The following is an 18263-nucleotide window of genomic DNA, read 5'->3' as shown; positions in this document are numbered from 1 at the left end:
CCAATTTCCCCCTGCTCCAGCACACCGAGGCCATAGGACTTCTCTGGACATGTCCCCACCCCGCGGGATAGACAGCAGGGGGGTTGGATCTGGCGTCCTCCCCAGCACGGCCCCAACGGGGACGCTCAGAGAACACACCCACGTTCCCCCAGACCGACTGACAGAGGGGGCCAAGAGGTAGGCTCTGGGGCCAGACTCCCCGGGTTCGAGCCTGGGCCCGGCAACTTGTCCCCGAGACCTAGGGAAGCTCCTCCACCCTCTGACCCTCAGCGTTCCCCTCTGTAACACGGGAACACCTAGGCGGCCCACCGCTCAGGGATGCTGTGTGGGCGGAGGCGGGTCGTTGCAGCGCAGCCTTGCGCTTCCCTCGCCTCCCGGCCGTCGGCGCGCTCCCGCGTCGCTGCTGTCATCCTCCTGAACCTCCCTGGCCCACCGGCCCGCCGCGCCGGGACTCCTCGGCCGTCCCCCCGCCCGGCGCCTCGCCGCCCGCTCCGAGGGACTCTTTCTACCCTCCCGTCCTCCCCTGCCCTGCGTCGCCTCAGTGCCGCCAGCGCCGCCGCCAGTCGCCCAAGCACCCGGGTGGGACACTGAGGCGGGAGAGCGCAGGGCGGGGGCGCCGGGCCAGGGCCACCTGCGTACGCCCGGGGTCGCCTGTCATACCTGCTTCCCGCGGCGGCGGCGTCCCGCGCTGGGGAGGAGGCGGCGGCGGCCGGCGGCTGTGGCTCTGGGACCGCGAGCGCGCAGCGACAGGGACGGGGAGGGAGCAGGCGAGGAGGCGGGGAAGCGGGGACGCCCGCGGGCGGAGCCAGCCTGCACCTACGGGCCCGGGCCGGGCCAGCCGCGCCGGCCGACTCCCCGGCCACCTCCTTGGGCCCCTTGTGCTCACCGTCCCCGCCGCCAAGCTGCAGGCCCGCACACTCCCTCGCACGCACCTGCCACATCCCTGTGCACCCAACACCCCCGCCCGTCCCCTAGCGCGCACACGGCCCGTTCTCCCTCTGCGCAGCCGGACACCCACAACACCCACGCATGCCCCAAATATGGACACAGAGACCCCCTCATCCGCATGTTCCCCAGACAGACCACTGTCCCCCACAGTCCTCTCACTGAGCATCACATGCCACATACAACACCCCCCTACTCAGCGGTGTACGGGAACGCATCACACACCTGCCCAGCCGTGCGCACGCCCATCGTTAGCACCCCCCATCATATGCATCCCCCATCGTATGCACACCCCCATTGAATGCACCCCCCCATCATATGCACCCTCCCATCGTATGCACCCCACCCCGGATCGTATTCACCCTCCATCCTATGCACACCTCCACAGGCACAGATGGTCCCCTGGCAAGATGGGGATGGTAGGGAATTTGCATAGGATCAGGCCCCTGCAGCTGATTTCCCCAGGAAAGTCCCGGCACCTCCTCTGACCTCTGAGTTGGCTCACCTCTGCTTTCCCAGGGACCTTCGCCTTCCCTCCGCTGCAGCCACCCTCTCGGAGGTCACTCCTAGATCCCTGTCCTCCCCTGAGGGCCCCACCCAGCATTAGAAATTCAAACAGCCTCTGGCTGCCTCCCAGTGACTCCCACTGCACCTGTGCTCCAGCCTCAGCACACGCCCAGCCCGCCCGCGCCTCTCCTTCTCACTTCCTTCTCTCTTCTCTGCCCATCAGGTCAGGCTTCCAAGGACCTTCATTCCAGCCACTTTCTCACCAAGATCCTTAACCCATGGGTCTTCATTTCACACAGCAAACCCCAAACATCTGCCGTCTGTATCCCACCACTGCCAGACTATTCCTTTTTGATGTTACTGTAACAAATGACCACAAATGTAGTAGTTTAGAAAACACAAATTTGTCTTACAGTTCTGGAGGTCAGAAGCTGCACACCACTAATATCCAGAAGTGGGTAGGAACGTGTTCCTTCTGGAGAGAAGAATCTAGTTCTCGTGTAGGGGAGGATCTTGTCCCTAGCCTTTCCAGCTTCTAGATACTGCCTGCATTCCTTGGCTTGTGGCCCCTTCCTCTATTTTAAGAGCCAGCAATGTCCGACCAAGTCTTTTTCGCACGCCACATCTCTGGTTCTCTCTCTTCTGCCTCCCTTTTCCACTTACAAGGACCCTTGTAATCACATTTGGCCTGCCTAGATAATCCAGGAGAATCTCTCCACTTCTAGGTCAACCGACCACCAACCTTAATTCTATGTGCAATCTAATTCCCCTTTGCCATGTAAGTTAACATGTTCACAGATTCTGGGAATGAGGACATGGACATCCTCAGGAGACCTTTATTCTGTCTACCACAGACACTGAGGCTGCAGGAAGCTGAGCCTGCCGGAGAAAATTAGTCAACTAAGAAGATTTTTGACACTATAAGTTTATGAACCTCTGCAAGTAGAAAGAAGTTTATCATTGTCATTATTTGTGGTTGAGAAATAATAAAATAAAACATGGAATGTTTATTTAATGGAATAGTATACAGCGCTTAACAAATATATGAACGTTCATAGACTTCAAAAGCGAGAGAATTGGAATAATAGTGAGAATGGACACTTTAGCTGGAAAGTTTCATTAATTAATTAATTTGTTTTAAAGACTCAAAGCAAATATTACAAAATGTTAATTTTTGGTTATGGGTACTGAGGCCCTGGGTGATGGTTTCATTATTTTTTGTACTTTTTGTACTTTTCTATTTTTTAAAAATTGATCTCTAAAAAATATTGTGGTCTCTGAACTCAGCGCTCTTTCACATTCTTATGCTTTCCCATCGTTCTGAGTGTTTTCACTTCATTTCAAGTATGTTTCTCTGAAGTTTGTCCTAATATACGAGTTCTCACGATTTTTGGTCTCAGGAATCTGCACTTTAAAGAATTATTGAAGACCCCAGAGAGTTTTTGTTTATGTGGGTTACATCTATTGATACTTACCACATTGGAAATTCAAATGATACTTAAAAATATTTTTTAATTCATTGAAATAGAACAGTAATATACACATTGCATGTTAACATAAACATAAATAAAATGCCTTTATGAAAAATAGTTTCTAAAACAAAAAAAAATTAGTGGGAAGAAGGGCACTGTTTAGCATTTTTGCAAATCTCTTTGCTGTCTGGCTTGGTGAAAGCTGGATTGTCGTGTCTGCTTCTGCATTCGGCCTGTCGCAATATGGTGTCTTAGCTGAAATCAGTGAAGGAAATCCAGCCTTATATAATTTTTCCAATTTTGTCCACCATTGCTGTTGTCCATGCAAATGTCAACATGATGAAAAAGGCAAATAACATCTTGGTATTATTATGAAAATAACTTTGACCTCGTGTTCCTCTTGAAAGGGACATGCTCCCCTCCCCCACAAGGAGTCTGTGCCCACACTTTGAAAACCACTGTCCTAGTGTATTTGGTTGTGATCATATGAAATTGTTGGTATTTAACTATTGTTGACTTACAAAAATGGCCATGGCATATGGTTCCACCCAATGCATGTCATTTTGGAGAGCTTTTCTTTGGGTTCACCCTGTCTTCTTGGTAAGGCCCTGTTGTTGGACATTATCTCCTCTGGGATTATGTTGCTGTGAGCTGCTGCGTACAAATGCCATGTCTTTCCTTGTGTCGTGATTTCCAACATGGGGAAGCTGGAGGTTTGGGGCTGTCTAGGAACTACAGACTGGTTGATGTTAGGCTGACAATCGTCAAGGCATGGGTTTTAAGCAATTGTGAACAAAGAGAGCTGTGTTCTCGGAGTTTGCTCGGCTTCTTGAAGAGTCCTTCTTTCTTTTTTTTTTGATGGGGACTCTGGCCCTCGGGACGTCAGAGAGAGTTCACGTGGACTTCCGCCAGGTGTTTAGAATTATGAATCATTTGACTAAACAAAAAAACACACAAAACTTTTTCTAGGTGAAGACACATGGGCTGAATTATGGCGCAGTCAGACGAATTCATGTCTAGATGGATTCATGGCTGGTGTGGAAGGTCTCTAAGGGCCCAAAAAAAGTTCTATTGAATGTGTCTATACGCTTGTGGAAAAACAGTTCTCTTGCTTTCTTTAATCAGGTCTGTGCAATTCTAAGAGATGGTGAGATAGGAAAGGGGGTCCCAGGTCAGAAGAGCCAGCCCTGGTGATCAGCGGGGTGTTCGATGCTGTGCTTTATAGCCACAATTTAAACAATACTTTGCACCAAAGATAAGGTGAATATTCTGGGTGTTTTTCTTACAGAAAGAGTGGGGCACCGAGCATCCATTCATTCTACTTCAGGCAACTGCACCTGATTTAGCTCTGGGGTCCACACCTCTTTCTCACCCCTCGTCCATCTTTGGATCCGGGGGACGCTGATTTCATATATCAGCACCCCATTCACGGCTGATGCCACCCTGGCCTAGCGATCAGCACATTATATTCCTCTTGGAATATTGATTGGTTCAAGGGTGGGAGCACCCCCAAGTGCTATGTTAGGTTATCCACAGTCAATGAAACTCTACACAGGGATGCTTTCTTTGGACTTTTGGGGCGTCCCACCTGCTTCGGATATGTTCAGATGTGGAGCTGCAGCTGGGAAGAGGCTGCCTGAGAATGGACCCCATCCAGGAAGATAACAAAGAGAAACTAGGTCCTGGCTTCATCATCTAACCCACATCAAGCTGCACCTGAAGCTGGCCCTATGCCCTGCATATACCAGTGCACGAGGCTATAAATTTCCTTTTTGCTAAGCCATCTTGGTTTGGAGTGTCTGTTGCTTGCAATCAAGAGACTCCTAACTGATTCTGGTGAAAATTTTATCCAAACTACAAAAGAAGGATCTCGGGAGGGGCAGTTAATACATCTCCTTACAGAATCTTGACAGGCTGGAATGTCAGGCCCCAAACTAAGAAGATGGATTACAGCAAGCACAGATGTAAACTACAGTTAGGCTCAGACAACCAACTGCTGGGCGGCAGCACAGAACACGCGGGCGACCCCCCGAGAGGGAGAGCCTCTCAGAGATGCAGTGCCACCAGCAGGTCAGGAGGCCCCGGGCACTGGGTCTCTGGCTTGGTTGGCAGAATCTTAACCTGGGTCCATTGATCAAAGGTGGGTCCCTGGATCTTCAGTCCCGTTCCCACAGGCCACACAGCAAGCTTCCACACTCCCCTGCCTGTGTGACCACGCACGCCAGCTGACACTATGGCTGTCCTGTTTGTCATTCCTCTTTCTCTCCCCAAAATTCCCCAGGCCCTTTGCTCCCCTCTCATTACTAGTACAGCTATGATTGAACTGGGGGCTATGTGCCAGGCACCTGCCATGTCTCCTTTATCCTTATTCTATTTTTGTTCCCATTTTACAGATAAAGAAACAGACTTGCAGATGTCAAGGAACTTGCCCAAACAGCAGCAAAGCCGGGTCTCTCTGGAATGCAAGTCCGTGTTCTTGCATCTTCTGCTAAACCACAGAGCTGTGTGGCAGCCCTGGAGTGGGCTGTGTGGGGAGTGGGGGAGGTCTCGTTTTCAAACATACTTTGTCAGATCACATGGCACTTTAAAAGTTTTTGGGAGACCAGCCCGTGGTCAAGTAGTTAAAGTTCCCGTGCTTGGCTTCTCCCGCCCAGGGTTCGTTGGTTCGAATCCTGGGTGTGGACCTGGCCCAGCTCATCGAGTCATGCTGTGGTGGCATCCTACATAGAAGAACCAGAATGACCTACAACTAAGAAATACAACTATGTACTGGGGCTTTGGGGGGAAAAAAAAGAAGAAAGAGGAGGACTGGCAACAGATGTTAGCTCAGGGCCAAATCTTCCTCAGCTAAAAAGAAGCAAGCTGATCTTTAAAAAAAAAGTTTTTTTTGGAACCAAAGTTTAAAAGTCAGGGAATAGCGCATAAAGATTAACTTCCTGCTTCTCTGGAAAATAAGCAGTCAGGAGGTCTTGCCACATGGGACTTCCATTCCTGCTTGGCCAGGTCACCTGGAGCTGTACGGCAGCCGAATGGGCGTTGGTTCCCTGTGATCTGCGCTCCCGCAGCGCCCAGGGTCCACGCAATAGCCTGCCCACTTGTTTCCTCGGTGAGCACAGGGCCTCTGCTCCCAGCACATCCTGGCCCTCTGCTTGGCCTTCTCCTCTACCCAGCCAGTGGGCCACAAAAGCCCTGGGCGCTGTCAAGCCTGGCACTTCTCACTTTGTTCCCAGAGATCCAGCCGCAGAGCCCAGACACAGCCAGGCTGGCGCTCAGCTGGTCACTGGGAGCACATTCCTTTCCATTTTTCTCTCCCTACAGGCCCAGAGGAAAAATTTAATCAGTTCCCAGGGCCTTGACCTGGGGAAGAAGACGATCTCAGAACAAATTTCCCAACTTTGGTATTGAGGGTTTCAGTTGCATCCGTGAACCCTGAGAAAGTTCAGATTATGGCTTGGAGACGTTGAAACTCTAAACGCTCTTACGTTCTAGTGAGGGAAGACAGACAAACAGATAGGATTTTTTAAAAAAACCTTTTAGATGGTAAATAACTGCTATGGAGAAAAAAAAAATGCTGGCCAAAGGAGATGGGGTGGAAGTTGACTCTTAAATAGAATGGTCAGCCTAAAAGAAGTGAGGAAGCCAGCCCTGCAGATACCTAGGAGAAGAATGTACTAGCCAGCGGAAACAAGTGCAAAGGCCCTGAGGCAGCAAGCATGCTGGTGTGTTTGAGGAACAGTAAGGAGGCCAGTGTGCCTGGAGCAAATGTGAACAAGGAAAAACAAATAGGGGGAGGGTTCAGAAAGGTAGTGGGGGAGAGTGGGAACATGACATGGCGGAAGGACTTGCAGGCCAGTGGAGGGACTTTGGTCTTGAGTCAGAGTGAGGTGGAAGGACTTTAGACGGTTTGGGGTGATGTAACCTGACTGAAAAATTTTTAATGTATTTTTTTAATTGTGATAAAATATACATAATATGGAATTTACCATTTTAACCATTTTTAAGTGTACAGTGCAGTGGCATTAAGCACAGTCACAGTGTTGTTCAACCATCACCACCACCCATCTCCAGAACTTTTTCATCTTCCCAAACTGAAACTCTGTACCCGTAAAACTATAACTAACCAGTCCTGTCTCCTCCCAGCCCCTCATAACCGTGTTCTACTTTCTATGAATCTGACTACTCCAGGTACCTCAGTACTTAAAGATGGAATCATACGGTATTTGCCTTTTTGTGTCTGGTTTATTTCATAGTGTCTTCAAGGTTCACCCATGTTGGGCATGTGACAGAATTCCTTTCCTTTTTAAGGCTGAGTAATATTCCATTGTATGTGTGCATGACACATTTTGTTAATCCATCCATCTGCTGGTGGACCTTGGGTCGTCTCCACCCTTTGGCTACTGTGAAGAGGCTGCAGTGAACACGGGTGTACAAATGCCTGTTTGAGTCTCCGCTTTCAATTCGTTGGGGGTGCATCTGACTGAAAGTTGAAAAGACTCACTCTATAGAATTGTCGAGAATGGGCCACAGGGTGGCAAGGGCTGAAGAGCGGACCAGGGCGAGCAGCAGGGCGTGGTGAGGAGTGGTTAGGTTCTGGACATATTTCTCAGTGACAGCTAACGCAGTTGCCGAGGGATGGGATGTGGGGTGCCAGAGAATTTAGAACTAGGGCTCCCCAGGCAATTGGGGGTTTAACGAGTGGTATTCACTTTTGAAGCTATCTAAGCAAGTTGCAGAACAATGACTGCAATAAAACCTTATTTACCTAGACACCATGTAAAACAATGGAATACATTTTAATGAGCACATGTCAGTTTGTGTAAGTGCAGAGACGAAGTTCTAGAAGGATACGGGCCAACTTGTTCACCGTGGTTACTTCCAGAATGAGGCAGAGGAAACAGAGGTGGGGGCGGGCAAGGAGAATTTTATCCTCAGCTGTATTACTTTTTTTCAAAAAGGAGTGTATTCATATATCACATATGTAATTTAAAACTTGAAAAACCCTAATAAACAGCATTTAGACTTTTAAAAATAATAAGAGGGGCCAAGTCCTCTCGAGACAACCGGGTGTTTAATGAGTCAGGTTTACATTTGAAGCTATTTAATTGCTACTGACATGGCCTGAAGTCGCTGGCCCGTGCTGGGAAGGAGAACAGGAGACCCCCGTTTGGCACCGTTTACTGTCAAGAAGCTTTCTAGCTAGTGAGGGCCCACAGCCCACGACAGGCCCGGCGGCCTTAAAGAAGTCAGAAATGATGTGGCCTTAAAAATCAGAGTTCAATCACATAGGTGACAACAACCATTTCAGCAACAGTAAAATAGCAGCAGCAACAGCTTACACTTAAGTAGCACTTGCAGTGCTGGCTGCTGTTCTAAATATTTTATATGTATTAACTCCTTTAATCTTCTCAACAGCTCAGCGAGGTAAATGCTATGATCCTCATTTTACGGGAGGAAATGAAGACGCACGGATTTCCACTGGTTGCGTATTCTGGAGCTCACATCCATCTCCTGTTGTTTCCTCCTGGTCTGTTTCTTGCGTTTTTCCTTCATTGACAAGGTTTGGATCATATTGAAGCATCTGATATTGAACTAGCAGACAGTGAGCCTGTGGGAATGCTCACAGCAGGCCAGTGTGCTTTCATCCTTGCTTCCCTGGCGTGGAGTCTCCACACAGGAGCCAGAATAATCCTTTGATCCTATAATAGTGCCAGTCACACTAAACAAACAAAAAATGACACTCAGCAGTCCTCTCTGGAGGGTGCTAGGTGCAGCAGGACCTAAGAGGGACCCCAAAGAGCCCGCCTCCCACTGTTAATGTCCTTGCGTGACCCCTCCCCAACCACGTCAGTGAGCTTAGAAGCGAATCCTTCCCCAGTCAAGCCTTTGGATGAGACCTCAGCCCTGACCAACACCTCAACGGCAGCCTCGTGAGAGGCCCTGCAGCTAAGCCATGCCAGGACTCCTGACCCACAGGGACCGTGAGATGATAAATGTGTATTCTTTCAAGCCACTAAATGTGGTAATTTGTTGTGTGGTAATAGAGAACTAACAGACTAGGGAACCAATTCATTATTTTGAAAACTTATCAATAAAGGGAAACAGTGGAGCCTGCTTTCTGCCTGTCCCATATGAGGTAACCACATAGCTGAGGTGGGGAAATGTTCCTTTATATATCTATGTATATTTCAGCTAATAAAAGAAAGAAAAAAGAAAATGTCAACACTTTGAAACTTCTAAAGAATTAGTGGATCTAGGCAAAGATCATTTGTGGCTGCTTATAGCATGAGATGAGGGACCATCAAACATTACACACCTCCTGATGAGAGCACCCAACGTCATCTATGATGTATTCTTTTTTTTGAGGAAGATTAGCCCTGAGCTAACATCTGCTGCCAATCCTCCTGTTTTTGCTGAGGAAGACTGGCCCTGAGCTAACATCCCTGCCCATCTTCCTTTCCTCTATATGTGGGACGCCTACCACAGCATGGCGTGCCAGATGGTGCCATGTCCGCACCCAGGATCCAAACCGGTGAACCCCAGGCCGCCAAAGTGGAGTCCGCAAACTTAACCGGTGTGCCACCAGGCTGGCCCCTGAAGAATTCTTGCCAAAAAAAAAGTGAATTTGAATCTGATCAAGTGTCTAAATATAACTACCAACTTACAGGAAATCTAAGGAAGAGAGGACCATGTTAAATGACACCATGGGGTCATAACCAGCAAAGTTCAGCTCATGGGAAACTCTGTAGGACAAAAGACCCAGTTTCTTCCACAGAAAAATGGAAAGAAACAAATAGAGATCAAAGAGACTCTTAGAGATTAAAAGAGACTTAAGCCAAGACGTGGAAGCAGCCCAAGTGCCCATCAGTGGAGAATGGATAGAGGAGATGTGATATATACGCACAATAGAATACTACTCAGCCATAAAAAAGACGAAATCATGCCTTTTGTGACAACATGGATGGGCCTTGAGGATATTATGTTAGCAAAATAAGTCAGACATAGAAAGACAAATGCCGTGTGATTTCACTCATATGTGGAAGACAAACAAACACATGATAAAGAGAACAGATTAGTGGTTACCAGAGGGAAACGGGGTGGGAGGGGAGGGCGAAATGGGTAAAAGGGCACGTATGTATGGTGACAAATAAAAACTAGACTATTGGTGATGAACATGATGCCGTCTATACAGAAACTGATAAATAATAATGTACACCTGAAATTACACAATGTTATAAGCCAATATGATCTCAATAAAACAATTTGTAAAAAAGAGACAAGAGCTATTTCAGCAACTGTGATTCATGAATCATATTTGGGTGCTGATTTGCATACACTCTATGAAAATTACTGATAAAACAACTGGGGCATTTGAACACTACATGGTTTATGATATTTAGGAGTTGTTACTTTTTTAGGTATGACAATGGTTTTCTTATGAGTTTTCTAAAGGAGACCTTATATTTTAAAGTTATACAAAAATATTTAGAGGTATAATGATAAGATGACTGGGATTTGCTTCAAAATAACCCATTAGGGTGGTGTAGGATATATAGATGAAATAAGATTGGCCATGAACCAATGCTGAAGCTGCATGATTGATACTTGAGTTCATTATACCATTCTCTCTACTTTTGTATGTTTATAAATTTCCATAAAAATAATTGAAAAAAAAAACCTAAGTCAAGTCATATCCTTCCTCTACTGTTTTCCATCTCACTCAGAGTAAGAGCTGAAATGGCTGTAAGTTTCCTCATCATCTGCAATGCTCCATCCCTTTCACTGCTTCTCCAAGCTCATCGCCTATCATTCATTCCCTTGTTCATTCCATGTGACCCTCATTGGCCTCCTTGTTGCTGCTTGAATACCCCCAAGCATGCTCCTACCGCAGGGCCTTTGCACTTGCCATTCCCTGTGCTCAAAACTCTTGCTTCTCTTCCAGGTATCCAGTGGCTGTTTTTTTCATTCTTTTTAGATCTCTGCTTAAATATTAACCCCTCAAAAAGGTCTTCCTTGATTATCTCACATACAATTGCAATATCTACCCCATATCAATATTCTTCTTGCCTTTATTTTCTTGCCCTTATTTTTCTCCACGGCACTTGTCACCACTTGACATACAGTCTTCCTTCTCCAACTGGATGTAATTCCAGGAGGACAAGGACTTTTTAAAAAAGTTCAGTTACTATAGCACCAATGCCTAGATGAGTGCCTGGCACATAGTAGGTGCTCAATAAATATTTGTGGAATAAGTGAACGCTCTTTTAGCCTGAATCTTTATTATGAGTCATTTCAAACATACAGAAAAGTGGAGAGGATCATGTAGTGGACATCCATTGGCACATCACTTGTGTATAACAACTGTGAACATTTCGCATATTTGCTTTTTCTTTTTTGGGTGAAGTATTTTAAAGTGCTTATAGTCACCATGACATTTCATCCCTAAATACTTTGGTATGCATCCTTAAAAAAATCACACATTCTTTGCTTAGCCACTGTACCATGCTAACACCTAACAAAATGGACCCGCGTGCGTAGCATCGTTGAAGGCCCCCCGTAGCCACGTTTCCCCAAGGGCTCCCTGCTTGTCTTTTACGCTGGATTCAAACGAGGCCCATTCAAGGTCCACAGATGGTGTTTGGTCGTATGTCTTAAGCCTCTTTCAGTCCAGCATCGCCTCTCCTCCTCGCTTTTTGCCAGGTCACCAGCTTGTTGAAGAAACCAAGTCTGTCGTCTTTCTGGTCGAATGCCGGACCCTCTCGGCTTTGTCTGATTGCTGCCCTGTGGTGAATTCAACTTGTCCTTTTAGCCTCTGTGCTTCCTGTAGGCTCGAATGAGACCTAAAGCTTTGATCAGATTTTGGCCAGACAGCTTGGGCAGGGATCCTCCCAGGTGGAGCTCTGAGGATGAGGCTCAGAATGACGGTCGTCTGCTGAGCAACGCGACAACCTGATCCCTCCACTGTGGGGTTAGTTCTCTTTGAACCAGTCGGTGCTCTCAGCGCTGATGATTCGGCACCTTGTGAATATCCAGTCTTTCTGGAACCCTTCACCTCGGGGTTGCAGCCTCTGCTGAAGATCATTGCCTGAGTCAATTATTTCATTCGAGGTTGCAACATTTTAAAGCTATCCTTCCTTCGACCTTTATGAGCTGGCCTTCTTCTGTGAACAAGAGTTTCTTTTCCCTCACTGACTAGGGCAGGTGAAATGATTTCCCTCTAATTATCACTACTTTTTTAGAGTAAGGATTTGATGCAATAGCTGCGTCCTATGGTGACAAATTAGTTCTTTCTCATTTGTTTTCTTTTTGTTGAGTATTGTTATAAACACCTTGATCTTTAAAAACAGATGTAACGTGTTTCATTCAATTGCATTCATTATTATCTAAAATAAACTTTTTATTATGGAGTAATTTTAGATTCACAGAAAAAATGCAAAAGATAGTCTGGGGAGTTCCGCTATGCCCTTGTCCTGTTACCTAATGATAGCATCTTACGTTGCCACGCTTCCTTTGACAAAACTGAGAAACCAACAGTGATACATTGCTATTAAGTAAACTCTAGACTTTATTTAGATTTTACTAGTTTTTCCACCAATGTCATTTGTCTGTTCCAGGATCCATTCTTGAATCACTCATTCATTCTTTCTTTTGGATGCTTAAAAAAGACCCAGCTAAAGCAAGTGGGAGCCCTGGGAGGCTGGCTCCATGTCCTCTTGACATGACTGTGACCCCAAGTAGCCTTCAATAAGCTTCTTTCTGGCCCCACAGATGCGTCCCAAGCTCATCTGGATTTGACTTCTTTGTATGTAGAAAGCAACAGATTTAACTTGAAAGTCAGGATTCTCAATTTTTCTTGAAAAGCGAGCAGATCTGGCAACATGGAACCCGCATTCCTGCTTGGCAGAAATCGGTCGCAGCTTAGTAGGGCTGCCCCGCTTGGACAGGGCGTGCTCACTCCAGACTGACACAGTCCTCACCACTCCTCTAACCGGTTTGCGCCATCCTTTGTGTAAGCGGCCTGACTTCTGCAGGCATTCGGGGCTGCTCCCTCCGGGTTAGGAGCTGGTTCTGGTGGCTACCTGCCCTGCCCATCCCTCCCATCCCTCCTTCCTCCTTATGAAGTGCCTTCTGTGTGCTGAGCACTATGTGAGGTGCTGGGGTTCCCATGGCAGACGAGATAAATGCGCGGGTCTTTGGCCTGTTTCATCTTGGAGCAAACTGGCCAGCGGGCTTCCAGCTCCGTTGAGCCAAAAGAGGCCCCAGCAGGAGACCGGATGGTGAGTCAGAAGGAGGAGTCAGGGTCCTGCCTTCCCGGCTTAGAGAGCATTGTCCAGCAGAGGCTGTGTCTCATCGTTGGTTTGTTCCTCACTGGCCAGCCCCGCCGTGGTTCCAGCTCCTCCTCTATGGCCTCAGGGAGTGACCCCACCTCAGCCCCGCTCCCTAGCAATGACAGCAGCATCCTGCTGTTGCTGAGTCCAGGGTTGCTTCACCGTCACCCATTCGGCCATGGCGCTGGCTCGTTTGTGTAATCAATTCTTTGTGTCAATTCCCTCCGTTTGAAATATGGGGAACGGTTTCTGGTTTTCTGATCCAACAGGCCCGGCTCCTGCCCTCGTGGAGCACATACTGGTTCCTTTTCTTTATCTGCGAGGACTTGTTGTGTGATTCGGCAAATTATTTCATCTCTCTTAGCCTCAGTCTTCCTATCAGGAGAACAGGATAATAATGGTACCCATCTCACATTACTGTTGAGAGGATTAAAGGCAACGAGACATAGTATAAGGTGCTTAGTTCAGTCCTGGAGCCTACAAAAATGTTCAGAAATCCTACCTATTCTTATTCTAGGCTGCGGGCTACAAAGTGAGGCTGACCCCATCAGGGGACAGCCAGGGACTGCTTTTTCTGTGGCTCTGTAGACACACGGCTAGTGTTTAGTGAGCATCTACTCTTATCAAGGTCTTAACCTATTTAATCTTGATAAATATGTTTAACGTGCAGGTATTGCTATTCTCCACATTTTCCAGATGAGGAAGTCAAAGCACAGAGAGGCTGAGTAACTTGCTTGAGGTCTCCCAGCTTGTACAGAAGAGGAGGCATGATTTGAACCTGAGTGAGCTGCCTCCGGAGCCTGTGCCCTTTAGCATGTACATAAATTTCCTCAATGTGCTGGACCCCATTGTTATAATAGGCGACAAAGCTCTCTCCTCTGAGTAGCTAATAGCTTAGCCGGAGGGACCGGCTTCTTCATTACTACTAATACTGTGCAATGGGATACATACGAGTCATTCTTTTGTGTGCTTATTCATTCAATCGTTGGTTCTTTCATTCATTCAGCAAGCTCTGGACACCAAGTATCCGCCAATCCCTGCGCTGAGGGCTGAGGAGGCTCACGGTCGCTGGAGGGACCCAGACCTGCACCCCCTTTCCGGCCACTGGGAGCAGAGTGGTGGAATGGAAGGCTTTGGACATTTCTTGTTTTTGTTCCTCCAAAGCACAGAGCTTTAGAGTTGGACATACTTGAGTTTGCCTCCTGCTTCTTGATTTTCTTGCTGTGTGACCTCCTGCAAATTATTTAACCCCTCCCTGCTTGTCTATACATGTCAAACTGGGGCTAACAGTAATAATACCCAACTCGCAGGCTTAATGTTACGGCAGGATGAGATGATGAGTGCAAAGCTCTTAACAGAGTGCTGGGCACGCAGGAGGGCTTAATTATCAGTTGTTACTATTATTTCTTGGGGATGGTTGTTAATTGCCCGTGACTACCAACAACAATGGAAGACCGTTGCTCTAAATACTGGATCCTTTAGTTTGGCAAAGTTTGGCTGGTCTAAAGGAGCAGATGCGTGCTCCGTTTGGCTTTTCCACTGACAAGTCTCGGCAGGATGCAAACAATGCTGGTAGGCACGACGGACAAATCTTCACTGAAGACACGAAGACGCCTGTTGTTTTTCAAGTGCTGCCTGGAAGCCCTGGAGGGAGCCCGAAGCTCTGCTGCTTTCCTTCCAGCAAGCCCAGCCCTGCCTGGCTCCACGTCAGTCATGCCCGCATGCGTTTAAAGAGCTACAGTCTGTTCCCATGGAGGAGATGTAGATTTCATTCACAAACTAGGGTGCGTGACACAGGAAATTGTGGACTTTTCTCTAAGAACGTAATTTCTCTTGCTGGCCTCTTCTTGCAGGAGGCAGAAACTTGGTATCAGCCAATTCCAAGTCTAAAGATGGGCCATCTGCTGAGGACTCCCGGAGATCTCCAGCGTCCTCCCTGAAATGCAAGCACGCATCTGTCTACCTGGCAGCCTCACTCGGATGTTCAACGGGCATCTCCAAATTGGTGATCACCCAGAACTGAACACCAGAATTTTCTTCCCAGCCCTGCTCCTCAGATAGTCTTCTCCAACTCAATAGATGGCAACCCCATTCTCCGAGTTTTCAGACCAAAGATTTTGGAGTCACATTTTTTTTTTTACTTTTTTTAATAAAGTGAAATTCACACAACATAAAATGAACCATTTTAAAGTGAACAATTTAGTGGCGATTTAGTACATCCACAATGTTGTGAACTACCGCCTCTATCTAATTCCAAAACATTTTCATCACCCCATAAGAAGACCCCGTATGGGACCGGCCCGGTGGTGCAGTGGTTAAGTTGGCACATTCTGCTTTGGCAGCCCAGGGTTCGCTGGTTCAGATCCCGGGTGCGGACATGGCACTTCTTGTCAGGCCATGCTGTGGCAGGAGTCCCACATATAAAGTAGAGGAAGATGGGCACGGATTTTAGCTCAGGGCCAGTCTTCCTCAGCAAAAAGAGGAGGATTGGCAGATGTTAGCTCAGGGCTAATCTTCCTCAAAAAAAAAAAAAGAAGAAGACCCCCGTATGCATTAGCAGTCACTCCGCTTCCTGTCCCCCGCACCCCACCAACTCCTAATCGGCTTTCTGTCTTTACGGCTTTACCTATTCTGAGTATTTTACATGAAAACAATCATACAATATGTGGTCTTTTGTGTTTGACTTATTTCACTTAAAATGTTTTTGAGGTTCACGCATGTTGTAGCGTGTATCAGTAGTTCGTTCCTTTTCACGGCCGAATAATATTGTGGAAACTTTCTTGATGCCTCTCTCTTATACCCTACAACCAGCTAATCCAGCTGGCTTTACCTTCAAAACATTTCTGGAGTGGATTCACTTCTCACCATCTCCACTGCTGCCTCCTGGTCCCATCCACCATCACCTCTGGCTGAATTGTTGCATTTTCTCACTTCTGGGCTTCCTACCCCAGCCCCCACCCTTTCTGCTCCAATCCTTCCTCCACACAGGATCCAGAGGGATTCTGTTAAATCCTAGGTCACACTATGTCCCTTCTCTGATCAGAACTTTCCAGTGCCCCTGCCCTTATCTTGTCCACAGTCAGAGATGAAGTCCTGACAGTGTCCTATAAGGCCTCCTGTCACTCCTCTGACTTCTCCTCTGCCATTGCCCCCTCGCTCAGTGTTGTCCAGCCACGTGGGCTGGCATCCTTGCTCTCAGAGCAGGTGACCATCTCTGTTCTACGTCGGGCCCTTTGTACTCATGCTCTTTCTGGAACATTCAATGGATGGTTTTCAACCCTTAATTTACTTCACCTTTGTAGGGGAGGAAGAAATTTCCCTCTACCCTTCTAGGTTCTTCTGACTGCTCTAAGAATTAAATTGACAGTAGACAGATCAGGAGAAAAATCAAAGTTTAATAACATGTATCCATGGGAGATGCCCAGGAAAACTGAGTAACTTGCCAAAATGGCTGAAGCCACCGCTTTAAATAGCACCTTCAGCCAAAGACAGAGCAGGATGTTGGGGTAGTGGTTTGGAGATTCAAAGGAGAGGAAGGCAACTCACATGGAAATGAAAAAGCAAATGTTTGGTAAACACAGCTTTGCCCTGCCTTGCTGAGACAATGGGACGTGCTGAGGACTCAGCTCCTAGGCCCTGCCAGGAGTCTCCCCGACCACATTCAGCCCATATTCTTTGTAGATGTCTCTGGTGATAGCTCTGTTCCTCTTACAGGCCATTTCTCTAAATTCTTTTAAGCAGTTAAGGGGGAGGTGAAAGAAAAACTGCATGAGTCTTCTTTTTCTTAAAAATAAACAATAATCAGTGTCCCAAAGAGACGTATTTTGGGGTGGCGCACTCTGTTCCCCTTCTCTTCTCTGCAAGTTTTACCCTGTTGACCACTCACACGTTAGTGAAATTGTTGCTTTTCTTGATTTTCATGACGCCACACGCTCAGTTTCTTTCTTTTTTTTTTTTTTTAAATTGGCACCTGAGCTAACATCTGTTGCTAACCTTCTTTGTTTATTTCCTTCTTCTCCCCAAAGCCCCCCAGTACGTAGTTGTATATTCTACTTGTAGGTCCTCCTGGCCCTGCTGTGTGGTTCACGCTATGCCTCAGCATGGCCTGGTGAGCGGACTTAACCACTGGAGCACAGGGCTGGCCCCCATGCTCAGTTTCTTTGGTCCCCATAGAAACTGTACTTGACTGTTTTGTATCAGATGCCTGTGTGAGCCCCATGTCCTCTGGCACCCCTTAAATGTTGACATCTAGAGTTTCATCACAATTCCTTTTCTCTTCTCTCCTTTCTCCTCTCCCTAGAGTGAGCTCATTGACTCTCACAACTACATTATCATCAGCCCAAATCCTTTTCTTAATCTTTGGACCCATATATAATTGACTGCAGGGCATCTCTCTCTAAATGCCCCATAGTCACTACAAACTCAGCGAGTCCAAAGTGAAATTAGCTCTACCTCCAAACAGCCAGGGTTGTCTCTCTTGGCAAATGGAATCACCAACCGTTCAATTATCCAGCATGGAAGCCCAGCCCCTAACCTCAATGAGTCTCTTTTGTTTAGTTGCACGTCACAAATCCTAGAAATCCCACATCCTGATACCTGGAACTGTCAGCTTCTCTCTGCGGCCACTCCCATTGTTCAGACTGTCATCTTTTCTCAGACAGCTGCTCTTTTGGCATTTTCTCTGGTCCCCTTCCAATCTATTGTCCACACAGAAGCCAGAGAGATTTTTCTAGAATACAAACTTGATCCTCAAGTGATAAACCTTTCATGGCTTTGATTGCTCTTGAGATAAATTCCTTAACCTTAACCTTAACCTCAAGCTTATAAAGCCTGCCTGATCTGGCCCGTGCGGCTGCTCCACCACGGCTTGCCTTCTGCCCTCTAGACAAGCAGAACTCCTCCTTCTCCTTAACACACTATGATTTTCAATGCTTTGTGTTCTTGCTTACATTGATGTTTGTCTATAACACTGCGTTTCCCACTCTCTCCTGCCTCCCTTCATCTGCTGACTCTT

At 47.2% G+C, this 18263-nt stretch overlaps 1 protein-coding gene across 1 annotated transcript in view; it reads right to left on the bottom strand.

Annotated features, from left to right (window-relative positions):
• SCNN1B (sodium channel epithelial 1 subunit beta) overlaps positions 1–958 on the bottom strand; it is a 58728-nt gene extending 57770 nt beyond the window's left edge. The window contains exon 1 of the mRNA XM_046668338.1: positions 661–958. The gene's annotated coding sequence lies outside the window, so the exon portion shown is untranslated. The remainder of the gene's footprint in view (positions 1–660) is intronic.
• Between the last annotated feature and the right edge of the window lie 17305 nt (positions 959–18263).

Source organism: Equus quagga, chromosome 7 (assembly GCF_021613505.1).
Source record: "Equus quagga isolate Etosha38 chromosome 7, UCLA_HA_Equagga_1.0, whole genome shotgun sequence".
NCBI classification, from domain to species: Eukaryota; Metazoa; Chordata; class Mammalia; order Perissodactyla; family Equidae; genus Equus; species Equus quagga.
Note: the sequence above shows the minus strand (reverse complement) of the source record. Positions and strands in the feature narration are given on the sequence as shown.